We start from the raw sequence: 15,323 nt of genomic DNA on the forward strand, positions 1-15,323 counted from the left end.
TTGAAGGGATTACACCGGTAAAGTCAACCCTTTGAGTTTTTTCTTATGTTTGTATAGCAGTATTTGATCAAGGTCATCCTTGTCAAATCGTGGAAGGTTTACACATCCTAGGAAAAAACAATGTAGGAGATTGCAACTGAACTTGAAAACAAAAGGCCCAACATGAGCAACTCAGATCAAGAGTTTAGCATTGTCTAATCCAAAAAAAAAAAAAGGAAGCACAGTGCTTAGTAGGCCTAATGATAGGTCGTGTTTAGGTGGTTTCATGTTGTTTTCTTATTATATCGTGTCAAACTATATTTTTTTAGAATAAATTCCTAGAGATTTTAGGGTTTGTGATAACATTATAGAGTTAGTCAATTTACCTTTTTTTTTTCATATAATAGTAAAAGCATGTCAATTTATTTTTCTTTAAAATTTTATAATTAAGTTAATAAATTTATTAAACCATTAATATTAGGTATTTTTGGGTTGGGTGAAATGGGTTTGATGCTTAAATCCAAGCCTGACCTCTTATGGAATGAGTTTTAGTGGATTAACTCATTAACTATTCGATCTGATAAACCGATTTTATTGTATGAATTCGTATTATATTAGAGCATCTCCAAAAGCCTCTATAAATTTTACTCTTCAAATACCTATTTGCTTACCTATGTGGCAAATAAAAGAGTGAAAAAATATGATATTCTCCAAAAGACTCTTTAAATATAAATAAGTTAATATTATTTTAATAATATAATTAGTTTTTTAAAGGAAAAGTCAATAGCAATTAAAACACTTCTCTTTCTTTCTTCAATGAAAAGTAAAATAATATAAATTGAAGAGGGAGAAATTAACTCTCCAAATTTGAAGAGAGATAATCAATTCTTATTTGAAGAATTTTAATTGGAGTGTCTTTTGGAGCTTTAAATATTGATGTAGCTCTTCAAATAAGTAATAAAATCTTATTTGAAGAGCCTTTTAGTGATGCTCTTAGTTGGTCACATAAAATTTATTTTGCCTAGCCTAATAATAAAAGAATTCATTCTAGGTTAAAATTTCTTGCTCTCTTCACTTTCTATACAAAATTTGTTGTCATCATCATATTCATCTCAACTAGTCAACTTTTTAGATGCTATCATTCTATTTTCCTATTTTTAGTTATTATTATTCTTATATTTTTTAAATTTAATTTATTTTTTATTTTTTTTATTGATTTATGGCTTGAATAGTCTTAAAAAGATTGTGTTTGTTTATCTGTTTGTTTAACAGATTTGAAAAAACATGTCAACTAAAAAACATGCATCAAGATATAAAAAAACTGCTAAGTAGAGGAGAATTGAAAAGTTATTCCAATGTAATAAAAGAGCTCTTGATTAATTTGTCACAACTAGTGTGTGTGTGTTTAGATTTAAATGAAGAATTAGTTCTTGAGCAGCAAACTTCAAATGAATTAAACAAGGATGAAACAGTGATTGAAATAAACAACATTGAAGATGATAAGAATAAAAGTTTGCACAAAGTTGGTGTATGAAATTTATTTGTTCCAAATAATGTTTATGACCCAGGAAGATAGGAAAATGTTGATACAAATTTAAAAGATGTTTTAGTAAAAAAAGACCTAATTACAAAGAATGATATAACTTTCCCAAAAGATGAAAATTCTGGGCATTTATCTACTACATTTTACGTTAAAATTTTGCCAAATGGAGAAAATCATGACAAAATATAGTCAATATATTCAAAAGATTTTGGCACAATATATTGTTTTTGTTGCAAATTATTCAATATAAATTGTAGCAAAGATCAGCTTAATGATAAAGGAACAAGAGATTGGAAAAATCTTAGTTTTAAACTTAAAAGTCGTGAAACAACCAATGAACAAATAACTAATACGAATCATGGGTCGATTTAGAAGTAAGACTTTCAAAAAATAAAAACAACTGATAAATATGTTCAAGAAAGAATTGACAAGCAAAAGAACATTTGGAAAATGACTAATAAGAATTATGCTGTTGTAAGGAATCTTGCTAAAATTAACTTAGCATTTGGAGGAAAAAAAAATGAGAAGAGCCATGAAGAGAGAAATGAAAATTATTTATGTTTAATTGAAATGATTGTAGAATTTGATCCACAATGCAAGAACATATTCGACGTGCTAAAACCTGTGAAATTCATGATCATTATCTTATATGTAACATACAAAATGAACTGATATTGATGCTGGCACTAAAAAAAAAATGAGTTGTTAAAAAATCAAGGAAACAAAGTATTTTTTTAGTTATACTTGATTGTACTTTGAATGCAGGCCATCAAGAACAAATGCCTCTTGTATTAAGATGTGTAGATATTTCAAAAAATCTAGTAAAGGTAGAAGAATATTTTTTGGGATTTTTACAAGTTGGTAATACCATTGGAAATGTCTTTTTTGTGAACTTGTGGATGCAATCAAAACTCTTGAACTTGATATTAATGATGTAAGAGGACAAGATGATAATGAATCTAATACGAAAGGGAAATATCAAGGTGTAAAAAAAAGATTATTAGAAATAAATCTTAGAGCATTGTATATGGCATGTGGCTGTCATAATCTTAATTAGGTACTTTGTGATGTGGCTATTTTTTGTCCTAAAGCTCTTTTATTTGTTGGAGTTTTTCATCAATGTGTTTATTCATTGTTTTCTTCTTTACCCAAGAGAAGAAAATTTTTACAAGATAATATACTTATTAGCAGACACATTGGGAGAGTCATATAGAAAATGTCAAACCAATAAGATTTCAATATCCCCAAATTAGAGATGCTTTATTTGAATTAGCAGAAGTTAGTGAAGATCCTAAAATAAAAGTTGAAGCTAAATGTTTAGTAACATATGAATTGGAAAATGTTGAACTTTTATTAGGTATGACTATTTAGTGTGATATATTATTTGCTATGAACACTATTACTAAAAGCTTACAAAAGGAAGATAGGCAAATTGATGTTGCTATAAATCAACTAAAACGTCTTACATCTTTTTTGGAAAATTATAGAAAAAATGGTTTGTGGCTGCTATGATTTCAGCTAAAGAGATTGCAAATAAAATGATAACAAAACCAAAATTTTATGAAAAACATATAATTCGTAGAAAGAATAAATTTGCTAAGAATGATAATGAAGAGAGAATTTTGTCTTCTGAAGATTCTTTTAGAATTTGATTACTTTATATATATAGTATATCAAACTATTCTCTAATCACCAATAGATTTGAGTAGTTTCAATTCTATGAAAGTATTTTTGGATTTTTGTTTAATTTTGAAAAAAATAAAATCATTTGATGATGAAAGTTTAGAAAGTTGTTGTATTGATCTTGAACACGTCTTGAAATATTATATGTTTTTTGATATTGATAGATTAGATTTGTTTTCAGAGTTAAATGTCTTAAAAGAAGTTTTACATATTGAAAGAAATATTTCACTTGATCTTAATTTTATTATAGAAATAGATTCTTTTCTAAATACATTTGTTGCTTATAGAATATTATTGATATATAGTACCTATAACTGTTGCTTTTGTTGAGATTGTTTTTCAAAAGTAAAGTTAATAAAGTCTTATTTAAGAACAATAATGTCACAAGAAAGATTAAACGAATTAGCTATATTAGCTATTAAAAAAGATTTGTTAGCTAAATTAGAATACAAGATTTTAATTAATAATTTTACATCTCGAAAAGCAAGAAGAATAAAAATTGAATTGATTAGTAATTTGCATCAGTGATGGTTTGCAGGATGGATCTAGCAGGTAAGAGTAATGATTTAAAGTTCACGAATGAGAGAGATTATGGTTGTGCCTAATCAAGGTTTATAGTATCTTAAGAAGGTGGAATTTGTGGAAGATAAAGATAGTTAATGTTCTTGGGAAACTAAATAGATATCTTTCCTATTGTTGTTTTTTGTGGGAACGTTGCTAATTATTGTTGTTATATAAGATGTTATAGTAAATAGTTAAATTTTGAGTTATTTAATGTTCCTATGAGAGTTGAAATGTTAACATCAGAATGCCTAAAATAAAATTTCACTTGAGGCATCCATCTCTCGCTTTGACGCCTAATATCATTTCTACACTTCAATATGAGTGAAATTTCTCCTGACCATAAATCATTTGTGTTTGCACATCAATAAGCTACTTTGTTTTAGTTAGTGTCCTAGGAATATTTGGTTGCCGAGAAGTTAGAAAGGAGTAAATGAAGTGAACAATAAAAAAAATTAAGTCCTCCAAATTAAATTATAATTTTTTAAATCAACTTTCCCCTAATCTATCTAGCTGGCCTGCCACTATAGCATAATTCTTCAGTTCGTACATATGCAAGTATGATTCTAGTTTGATTTTAATAAATTTTCGTTTGTTTGTGCTTATTTCCTTTTGAACAAAAAAAAAAAAGAAACTCTTTCCACTCTATGGGCTTCATACAATAGCTCTTTTCTTTATTTTGAAAAATAATTTAATCACCCTTCTATTAATTTACCGTTAGTTTTGTACGGTCACTACTACAAAAATGAGTTTTACTGACACCAACTTAGTGTCAATAATCACTTTTATTGACACTTGTTAATTGTGTCAGTAATGTTCAAGCTAGAACGCACTGACACTAAAAATTAGTGTCAGTGATTTTGGTGTCAATAATCCGTGTCATTATAATATTACAAAAATAATGACACTATAATATTAGTATTTGATAATACTATTTTACAAGTTAGTAATTCATGTCACTATAGTATCGCCAAAACAGTAACACTATAGTGTTACTGTTTAATGATACAATTAACAGTAACACTATAGTGTTAGTATTTAATGATACAATTTACATGTCAATGATTTATGTGACTACAGTACTTAGTGTCAGAATTTAGTGTTGTTATGCTAGTTTTGGTTAATAGTATATTTTTGTTTTAATTATATTTTCTTATTTGTTTTACAATTAAAAAAAACTCAAAACCTATTACGTATACCAAATCTCGCAAAACAATTCACATAATAAATATCCCAAACTCATCAATTAAATTAACATAATTCAAGTACCAAACTAAGTTTTTGACAACAAATTATTAAATTAGTTTCAATAAACATTATCCAACAAAAAAAAGCGCAAGGTCACTCAATATCAATCTGTGGCTTCATTTTTCCCTCATCTGTAAGTATATAAAATCAATTAGTATACCAAAATATCAATAATTATAATTATAGCTCCAATAATAAATTCATAATTCTTGAAAAAATCACTTACAGCTCCTGTAATCAACGAGTCCTATAAATCAATGGACTTCTATAAAGTGAAATAATTTTTCCAATACACTTATATTTAGCAATATTAACCATAGCTATAAAAACTATTAGAGGCCATGAATAGTCAACACAAAATATATTGGACTCAACAATTATATTTCTAAAAACTAAAATGGATTATATGCATCTACAACCAATATTGAAATAAAATATTAGAAACTATATTATTACTCTTCCAGTTTAATAGTCTAGTGACCAAACGCTAATTACATCGAACACTTTCACATTGTCAATGTAGTGGTAATTTAAGCTTATTTTAATATTATAAGCCAGGTCTGTTTATCTAATTCAATGGATTTGGTTGTCTATGGCATGCCAAGACTAAATTATTAATCATGAATTTAGTTTGACGAGTATCACAATTTCATAGAACTACTCTAGCAAATATTTTATTCAAATTTATGCAAGAAATAAATATAATACATGTAAACTCAATATTTTGTTCTTATATGAAAACTTATAAATTAATAATAACGTATGTATTAATTTGTAAACATTCCACTCACAATTTATCCTGGTCAATCCTAAATCGCTGGAACGTCTTCTAATTGATTAGCAACTGATAGTCCTCTTATAAATTAGAGAAAAATTTATAAGAAACTGTGCAATCTTTAAAAAAAAAAGGTAAATTCAAAACTGTATATAAAGATAGTCCATATTTATTAACTCTCTATATCAAATTAATATGTATCTATCATCCACATGTTTTTAGGGATTCTTTCCATATTTTACAACTTTAGCTTAAAGTTAATCAAACATAGATGAATGTTATAGTTTCATCCACTATTTTGTCAATCCCTCTTTTAAATAAATAGATAAAGTATATAAAGTAAGCTAAAGTAATATCCAAGATTAAAGTCAATAAGGAAATTCTTTCAAGCTTTATAAATAAATAAAAAAAATTAAAATTATGCTTGCACGACACCAGTTTCTTTAGTAGTACATAAGCAATTGGTGCACCATAGTAAGTAATAAATAAATATAATTAAATTTAAACAAAACATTGGCAATTCTAGAAAGTAGCCATTTGCTTTAGCATGGTAGGGGCTTTGCTAAATTTTAAGATCCATATTTCTTTCAATTATGTCTCCCTCATTGCAAATTGTCTCTAGAAATATAATCTTACACAAGAATTAAAGATATATGACAAGTGCTTTCCAGAACATCCTGTGAAAAGTATTATAATAAAAATAAAATAAAAATTAGTAGAAACACTTGACAATTAAGGAAAAATACATAGAAAAATTATTAGAAGCCTCTTATCCTTTTCATACCATCCAGACTTCCAATTTAGAGATTCCCACATATAGACTGGCCATTCCTCTACCTCTTTTGTTCTCACATGAATCACTTCTCTTGGCTTCTCCACCACTATATCATCATTTCTCTTTCTTTTTTCTCCATTCAATCCCTGCATACCAACTCCCAAAATCATGACACAAAAACTTGATAATTTTATCATGATTTTTACATTTGCACAAAATAAATGATTCAACATGAAAAAGATAGAAATAAATAACTAAATAAAAGAAAGACCAATTAACCTTATTATTTTCACTTAACAACCCAATTTCGGAAGCCAGAGGTGGAGACAAATTCATAAAACTTTCAATAGTAAGCCCCACTGCCTTCTTTCTACTTATGTTATCATGGCTAATATTTATTTTTATATGAACATAATACATATAGAAAACAAGCACATACATGCTTAATACATAGTAGCCCACCTATGTAAAGGCCAGTAAGAAAACACATACAATATTATAAAGAGCCAGATAGTTACAAGCTGATATTAAAAATTTGATGTATAGTGGAAATGAGAGCATGTTAAGACACAATGCAAACTCCTTGACACTATTACAACATTTATTGATCCTAATAATCAGCTTTCCAGGAATTCAACTATCAGACCTTACATTCCTAAGTTTTGTTTTCTGATCTTATTTCAACACAAATTCTAGCAAACTTGTACATGCATTCATGTGCAATAACACTCCTCAAATCAAATATAATCATCCTACTAAGAAGTAAAACATGCATTCGTGTGGTCAAGGACTTTAACCATTCTCTGTTAAAAAAATCAATGAAACTCTTAGTCTCTTTAGTTTGATTAAAAATTAAACAAATGAAGATTAGTACCTAGTAGAGGTTCTGTACTGTTATTGTGAAGCAGAGGAAAGAGAAGAGTTTGATAGAAAATACTGGGAGAGTGATTAGGGGAAGGAATTGGACTGCCAGTAGAAAGAGCCCTTTGAGGATGATGCTTCTGAACATCAAGAAGTTGCAGCCCCACTAATCTTCTACTTTGAAGCTCGAGGGCTTGTTGTAAATCAGCTTGCTCCTCTATTTTTCCCCTCCACAACATGTCCTAAGTATTATTATTGAACATTCTTGCATTATAAAGACCAACAAAAACCAGAAATTAAAGAAAATTCAATTTGGTATTGGAATGAAATGAATGAAAATGAGTTTTTTTTTTCTTTTGGTTTCTTAATTCTTACCAAGTGGAAGGTCAGAAGACTCTCTTAAAACAAGCCCAATTAGGGTTTCACAAGGAGAAAACTCCCCTTTTTCAATTTGTTGCTATTGCTTCCTGTAAATAAATAACGAAGTATCTTCTTTTTATTTTTTAAAATAAAAAATAAAACAAAGTTACCAGAATCAAGCATTGCAATAGCCACATCTCTTTGAGTAGGTTCAGCTATCAACTGGACTTCGCCATTGGAGTTGCGAAATAAGACTATGCTGCCATCTACAGAGAACTACAAAGTAGCACCAGATGAGATCACGGGTCAATGAAATGCAAGTTAGGCAACCCAAAAGGGGGGTTGAATTTATGGCCAAAAGGAGAAGGCCATAAATTTGGAGATGAGTTTGTGTAAATGGTGGAAATAAAAAAGAAACTCAAAAATTTTCAATAACCAGAAATGAAATTCAAAGGAAAAATGAAAAGTACAAAGATTGAAGAGAGCAAAGTGCCTGTACTAGTATGAAACTCTTCTCTTAGCAGTTTCAGTGCTTATAATGCCTCTTACCCATGCCTAAAAGAAGATTGAATTACGCCTTTTACCTTTTGCGGCTGACGATAGCAAACGAAGCTGGAAGGAGAACGAAACTAGAGGCAGAAAACAAAGCAAATGGAGAACGGCTAGAAGCTGCAGCGTCGGTACGTTGGAACGGAAGTGATAGCGGCGGCAGGGAGGGCGTGGGCGTTTCGTAGCAGCAATAGCGTGGTCATTCTCCGTCTTTCACGATAGAGAAAAAGAAGTCAAGCAAGGGGAGGGAAATTAGGCAGCGGCTGCAGCGTGAGCTCTCTTGCACAATAAAGAAGGGGAATTAGGGTTTTGTTTTTTATATGTAAAGTTTTTATATAACATTATGTCTCTAACTTAAATCTACAAGGTTCAATGGTTTGTGGTCTATATTTAGAATTTTTAGAGTTTTAGAAGTTACAGGTTCGAGTTGAAATCAAAACAAATTATAATTGTTTTTTTAAATCTCTGATACATTAGTATCAGTGATCTCTAATATTTAATTTACTGACACACTAATATCAATAATTTGTGACACCTATTTGTTAAAAGTGAAAAATGGTGCATAGTTAGGTAATTACTGACACTTTTTTTAAAGTGTCAGAAACAAAGTGTCAGTGAAAGTCATTTTTGTAGTAGTGGGTTTGTTATAATTTATTGAGGGAAAAATAGTATTTTCAAGTACCATCAGACAACTGTTTTTAAAATTAAAAAATAAGTGGAAAAAAACATATATTCATTAAATTATTCGAATAAAGACCAGCGATGATATAGTTTGATACAACAATAAAATAATTGTCATAAATTACACATTGTATTTAACATAATATCTTCAACTAAGTTGAAAAATAAAAAAATAAAAAATACTACCAATTTTCAGATGCATGAATTGAGTTCAACATCTCTCGCATCTTAAACCCAATTCAAATTCATCAGGGATAAAATACAAACAATAGAGATGCATTGGGCTACCAAAACAAACTGGAGAGATGTAAAGACGTTTGCCTTGATTTAATTAATCTTTCGATTAAATTTAGTTAACTCTGTGAAAATAAGATCTTATAATTTTGAAATGATTTTATTTGGCCGGCCAACGATAAGGATGGCAAATAGACGTTTCCCGAACGGACTACAATATTTTTAGATTTTATTAAATGGAAATTTTTAATTATTAATTAGAAATATAAATGTAAAAAGTTAGAAAAGTATTTCAATACATCATGAATTTATTACATCGTTAAGTCATGATCAATCTTCACCAACAGTTCAAGAAATCATCGGCACCGAACAGCCGCAGGTAAAGACAACTCGCAGCGACCGACCAGCTACACTGCTCGTCATCGATTTAATTCATTGTTATTGATATTCTTGTGAATCAATTCTCAAAATTGAATCCCTTCTTCAGTGGTAGTGTCGTTAAGGTGCACCAAATTGAAAACCTTACCACTAATATAAATAATTAGTACAGAGCGAGTAAGGATCGATCCCACAGAGACTATGCTAGTTATATTTATTATTAACTCTAAAGCAAGATTTGAAATAAAATAATAGTAGTAATAATAAGAGTAATAATAATATAAATTAATCTAACTAAAGAAAATGCCAATTATAAATAAAAGGGGGGTTTATGAATTTTTAACTAAATAGTAAGAAATAAAAAAAAATTAAAACTACGAACAAGAATTTAAAAAAAACTCTAATTAAAGGAGAAAGAAATAATAATGATGAAAACTTTGTTAAAGGATCATTCGCCACCACCAAACATGCACATAATATATCAATTCTATCATCAATTTATATTAAAACTATCAACCGTAGACAACAATAAGCTCTGTTAGTCTCAATCTTTCCTTAGTGTGTCGTTAGGCAAAATAAACTCTTCACCTAATCTCTAACCATTAAATAATTTAAAACAAGCTCTTTAAATTTAAGATAATAGAAGCATTAAACAAAGAAAGATATTAGGTTGATCTAGGCAATAAACACACAAGCTCGGATTATTTAACCTAAGTTATGTTCTCCAATCGAAATCACTAATTCCAACCTGCTACTAATGATTAAAATATCAAGACAATTACGGATCAAGAATTTTAATCTATCAATAGAATTTATTCAAGTCCTATCTAATTGGCCACTCAAACAAGACGAGAATAAAATCATAAACATTAATTATAGAAGAACATAAATAATCTCAATTAAATAAATTGAATGATAGAATTTAAATTTAATTGCATAGCATGTTTAGGGTTTTGAATTCACCCTCAACCAAATAAAAATCTAGCCTAACATAATTGAATTAGGAATAAGAGAATTGAGAAAACCAGTCATGAAAATTAATTCAAGCGGCTGCCTTTGCTTTACTTTAATTCCAGCTGCTGATTTTTTTCCTCTGCCCGAATTGCGTCTGCACTCTCAAAGTCTCTTGCTGCCGATTCTTCTCCAGTGTTGCTTCCGCTTGATCCTATTTATAATGCTTCAATTGTGGTTTTTTTTAAATCCTTGCCTGGAAAGAATTAAATTCAAAGCCCAAAATCGCCACTTTCATGCTTCAATTAATAAGCCAATAATGATTTCCTAAAGCCAAAAGGCTTTATTCTCTTTCCTTTCACGTGGCCACTTTTGGTTTGCAATCTTTGTTTTCCAATTTTGCTTTCATGTGATGGCTTGGCTTGTTAATTGGCTTGGCTTCCTTTTTTACTACCATTTTCTAATTTTAGCTCCATGTGCAACATTAATTTTGCTTGGCCCATACAAGCTTTAATTAAATTTATTTTCTAATTCCTTCTAATTCTTGATCTCTTGTGCACTTTTGTCTCTCAATCTTCAATCAAATTTCTTTCCTGAATGCTCTGATTTAATTTCTCTTTAATTCCAAAATATACCTAAAATAAAAAAATAAATAAAACTAAGATAAAAATTAACACAATAAAATATAATTTACTAAATTAAAAATTAACTAAAATAACTAAAATATTTAAGACCAAAACAAAAAAAAGATAGAGAAATTAATAGCAAAATATATGGAAAATATGCACTTATCAAATTCCCCCACACTCACCCTTTGCTCGTCTTCGAGCAAACCTAAAACAAAAATAAAAAGAAAACCTAAACTAGTCCACTTTCGTAGGAAATCACGATTGCATTTAGCGTATGCAACAAGCCTTTAAACCCCTAGGCGGCCCTAGTGGACAAGTTATAGTCTCGTGAGGGCTTCAACGATGATACCCACAAACATCATTGCAATTTTTTTTTTTAAAACAAAGAACAAAAGAATTTAGAATAAAAATAGCCTCAAAGATTGTATAAGTCATATAGCTCAAAGAAAATTTCAAATATTATCGAAGTTCTAACTTTAATTCAATAGTCAATCCCATCTCTCTTTTGATTCTCATAGTGTGTATGTGAATCAATTCAATTAAAATTTGAAATACTAACTAGGCAACCCAAGAGGGGGGGTGAATTGAGATTTTAAAATTTAAGCTAAGCAAATCACACAACAATTTAATCTATTGCCTTAATCAAATTGAAAACAATAAATTCAATCATGCACAATATTAAAACAGTAAGGGAAGAGAAAACAAACACAATAATTTTTACGTGGTTCGGCAATTCCCGCCTACATCCACGCCTCCAAGCTCACCGGGCTTGAGGATTTCACTAAGCTAGCCTCCCAAGGCTTCAAACACTTACAATTGACTTCCAAGGTGTCAATGGACCTTTGTAACAAGAGATTATCCCCAATCTCTTAACCCAAGTGTATCCCAACACTTACAATCTTTTAACTTGATTTTACAAAAAAAGATTACAAATGAATCTCTCTCACACAATGTGTTTGATCACAAGTGAAAGGTCAATGTGTGAATGAATGAGATGAATACAAGAATTTAAAGCTCAATGAAAGTTGTATTCTCAATATGTTGCTCAATGATGATCGTTGAAATTCTACTTGTTTAAATTGGATTGAGCTTATTTATAGTTGGAGTTGAAAACTAGCCGTTATTGACTTTCTGCACACTGTCGGATCGCCGCTAACTAGATGTCGGATCGCCGCTTGACTGGTCAATATGACCGTTGGGGCTGATTTTTAAATTGTCGGATCGCCGTTATCTAGATGTCGGATCGCCATTTAGGTCCAGAGGCTAATCTTCAGTTCTATTAAATATCAGCGAGCCGTTTATCAAAATTGTCGGATCGCCGTTTAGGTCCAGAGGCTAATCTTCAATTCTGTTAGATGTCGGCGAGCTGTTATCAAGATGTCGGATCGCCGTTTTCTACAGTAACTGCTCCAGTGACATATTTTTTAAAATTATAGTTTGACCCTAAAACTTTATAAAACTATATTACAGCCCAAAACGTTATGAAACTTTACAAATAGGTCCAATTTCAGAATTTCTATGTAATGCTTTGTTAATCCCAAAACTTTCTAAAATTATGATGTAGCCCAAAATGCTATGACACTTTTCAAATAAGTTCTTCTCCGAAATTTCAAGCAATACTTGTTGATTTCAAAGTTTTCAAAATTCTTTCAATTAAACCATAAACTTGAAAGAACAAATAATTTCATAAAATCATTTTTCCATTAAATATAAAACCTTTAAAATGTGAAAATAATGATTTATTTAAAAAGAAAATAATTTGAGCTTAAAAGATTAATTATTCTTAATCTTGTTTGTTATCATCAAAATCAACATTATGGAAACATATATGTTAACAATCTCCCCCTTTTTGATGATGACAAACATTTCATGTATTTAAAGAATGATTCCACAAATTGCTCCCCCTAAATATAATCTTCTTTTGCAATTTGCCAATTAGCTAAATTAACATATTTAAATACATGGATTTTTCTCCCCCTCATCATCAAAAAGAAAAACTTAATTGGCAAAGAAAAAAGTAGCAAATTTTTATAAATTTGAAAACATGTATTCTTTTTCCCCCTTCATCATCAAAAAGAAAATGTAAAGGAAAAGAATAAAAGTAGGAAATTTGTTACCCATGTTGTTTGAGTAGAAATTTTGAAAGAATCTCCCCTTAACAACAAGCATCACCTCAAATACAAATTTAGTAATATTACTCACAAATTATCATCATCATATAATCAAATACCAATTATCAAAACAATTTCTCAAAATGCATATTATTCTCCTCCTTTTGACAATATCGAAATGAGATATTACTTTGTCTCCCCCTTTTGGACAACAAAAAAGTTCAAAATGCATATTATCCAAAATCATATTATATGCTCCCCCTAAATATATGGCCAATTTAAAATTTTAACCAAAATGATTTTATCCAAAAACATATCATATTTGTCTCCCCCTATCAATCATCAAAACCTCAAATCAAGCACATTAATTCAAAATTATCCAAAACATAAGTAAAGAACATAACATATAACTATATCAAATCCATATAATTCAAAATAGACATATAATCCAAAATCATAGCAAACATCCATATAATCCAAAAAAATAGTAAATGTTGGTGTGTTCAAATACAAGCATAAAGGATTTGAAGTGAAAAAGGATGAGATTGATGGATTTTAGAGAGATATTGCGTGAGAGAGGAAGTAATTTTTAGTGAGAGAGTAACCGATTGACTGAATGAAGGAGAAGAGAATGAACAAAATATCAATGCCCGAATCCGGCTTGCCGGATTTCACTAACCGGTTAGCCGGTTAGTGACCAGAATCATAAAAGCCGAAAACAGCTTGCCGGATTTGCTTAAACAGCTAGCCGATTTTGAGACAGAATGTGGGCTTCACGAATTCGGCTTTCCGGATTGATTTTAACCGGAAATCCAGTTATGTGCCAGAAAGGTCTTCACTCGAATCTGGTTTTCCGGATTTGAAGAACCGGCTGACTGGTTATGAGGCAGAGAAGAGGCTTAGCAAATCCGATTTTCCGGATTGAAAATCCGGTTATCCGAATGTTGTCCCGAGAGCAACCAAAGCTAATCCGGTTTAGACTTGGAAAACCTTTTGTCTCTAATTAAATATTGGCTAGCTCTTATACTTGTATTACACTCACCATTTTATTTTTGGCTTTTAAAATTGATTAATTTTAAATCATTTTGAGATTTAAAACTTTTCAATAAGCCATTTAATACATGAGACATAAATGCATACAAGACCAAACATATGAAATCGTATCAAACAATGATGTCAATTTTATAAATGAATGATGATATAACACAATTAATGACACAAGAATTCACACATATAATTCATTCATCATGTATATATTTTACACAATCATGAAACATATAAGCATTCAAAGATTAATAATTCAAGCATATCATTCATTTATCAAGCTTAGGCATTACATAATCATCAAAATCAAACAAAGCTATCATGATGAGTTGACAAGCTATCATCATAAATATATAACCATGCATCATGATAAATCACTCAATGTTATACACAATGATAATTTCATCATGTAAACATATAAGCATACTTTCGCAAATTCAAGCTATTATCCATTTATCATGATCCATTCAACAAAATTAATATGGCAAGAATTATTACCAAAACAATTAAATCATCTTGCCTCATCTTTTTCTCCTAGATCATGCTCAAATGATTATTCTCACAAGCTTCATCAAGGAACTCTCCACCATTCCTTGTTTGTGGTACCTACAAAAAATATTCAAGTTGTGTGCTTTGGTACCCAAATATTCTTGGGTCCATGACTGTTAGCAATGGTTCCTTTTGGAACCCAAATACACTTGTCTCCATAATATACATTTCTCTTAATTGGACATCTAAAACTCATATGACCATTTCCATTACAATAATGACAAACGATCTTATGATCACTTGTGGAGGTAGCCTTAACAAAATAATTTTTATAATATTTTTGTTTCAAGTTAGGCTTATACCTAAGTCCTCCTTTCTCAAACACACATTTTTGAGTGCTTAGTAATTTTTCTAAGTTCTTTTGACCACTTGTGAATTTTAACACAATTTCGTTGAGCTCATTACTCCTTTT

Source organism: Citrus sinensis, chromosome 3 (genome assembly GCF_022201045.2).
Source record: "Citrus sinensis cultivar Valencia sweet orange chromosome 3, DVS_A1.0, whole genome shotgun sequence".
NCBI classification, from domain to species: domain Eukaryota; kingdom Viridiplantae; phylum Streptophyta; class Magnoliopsida; order Sapindales; family Rutaceae; genus Citrus; species Citrus sinensis.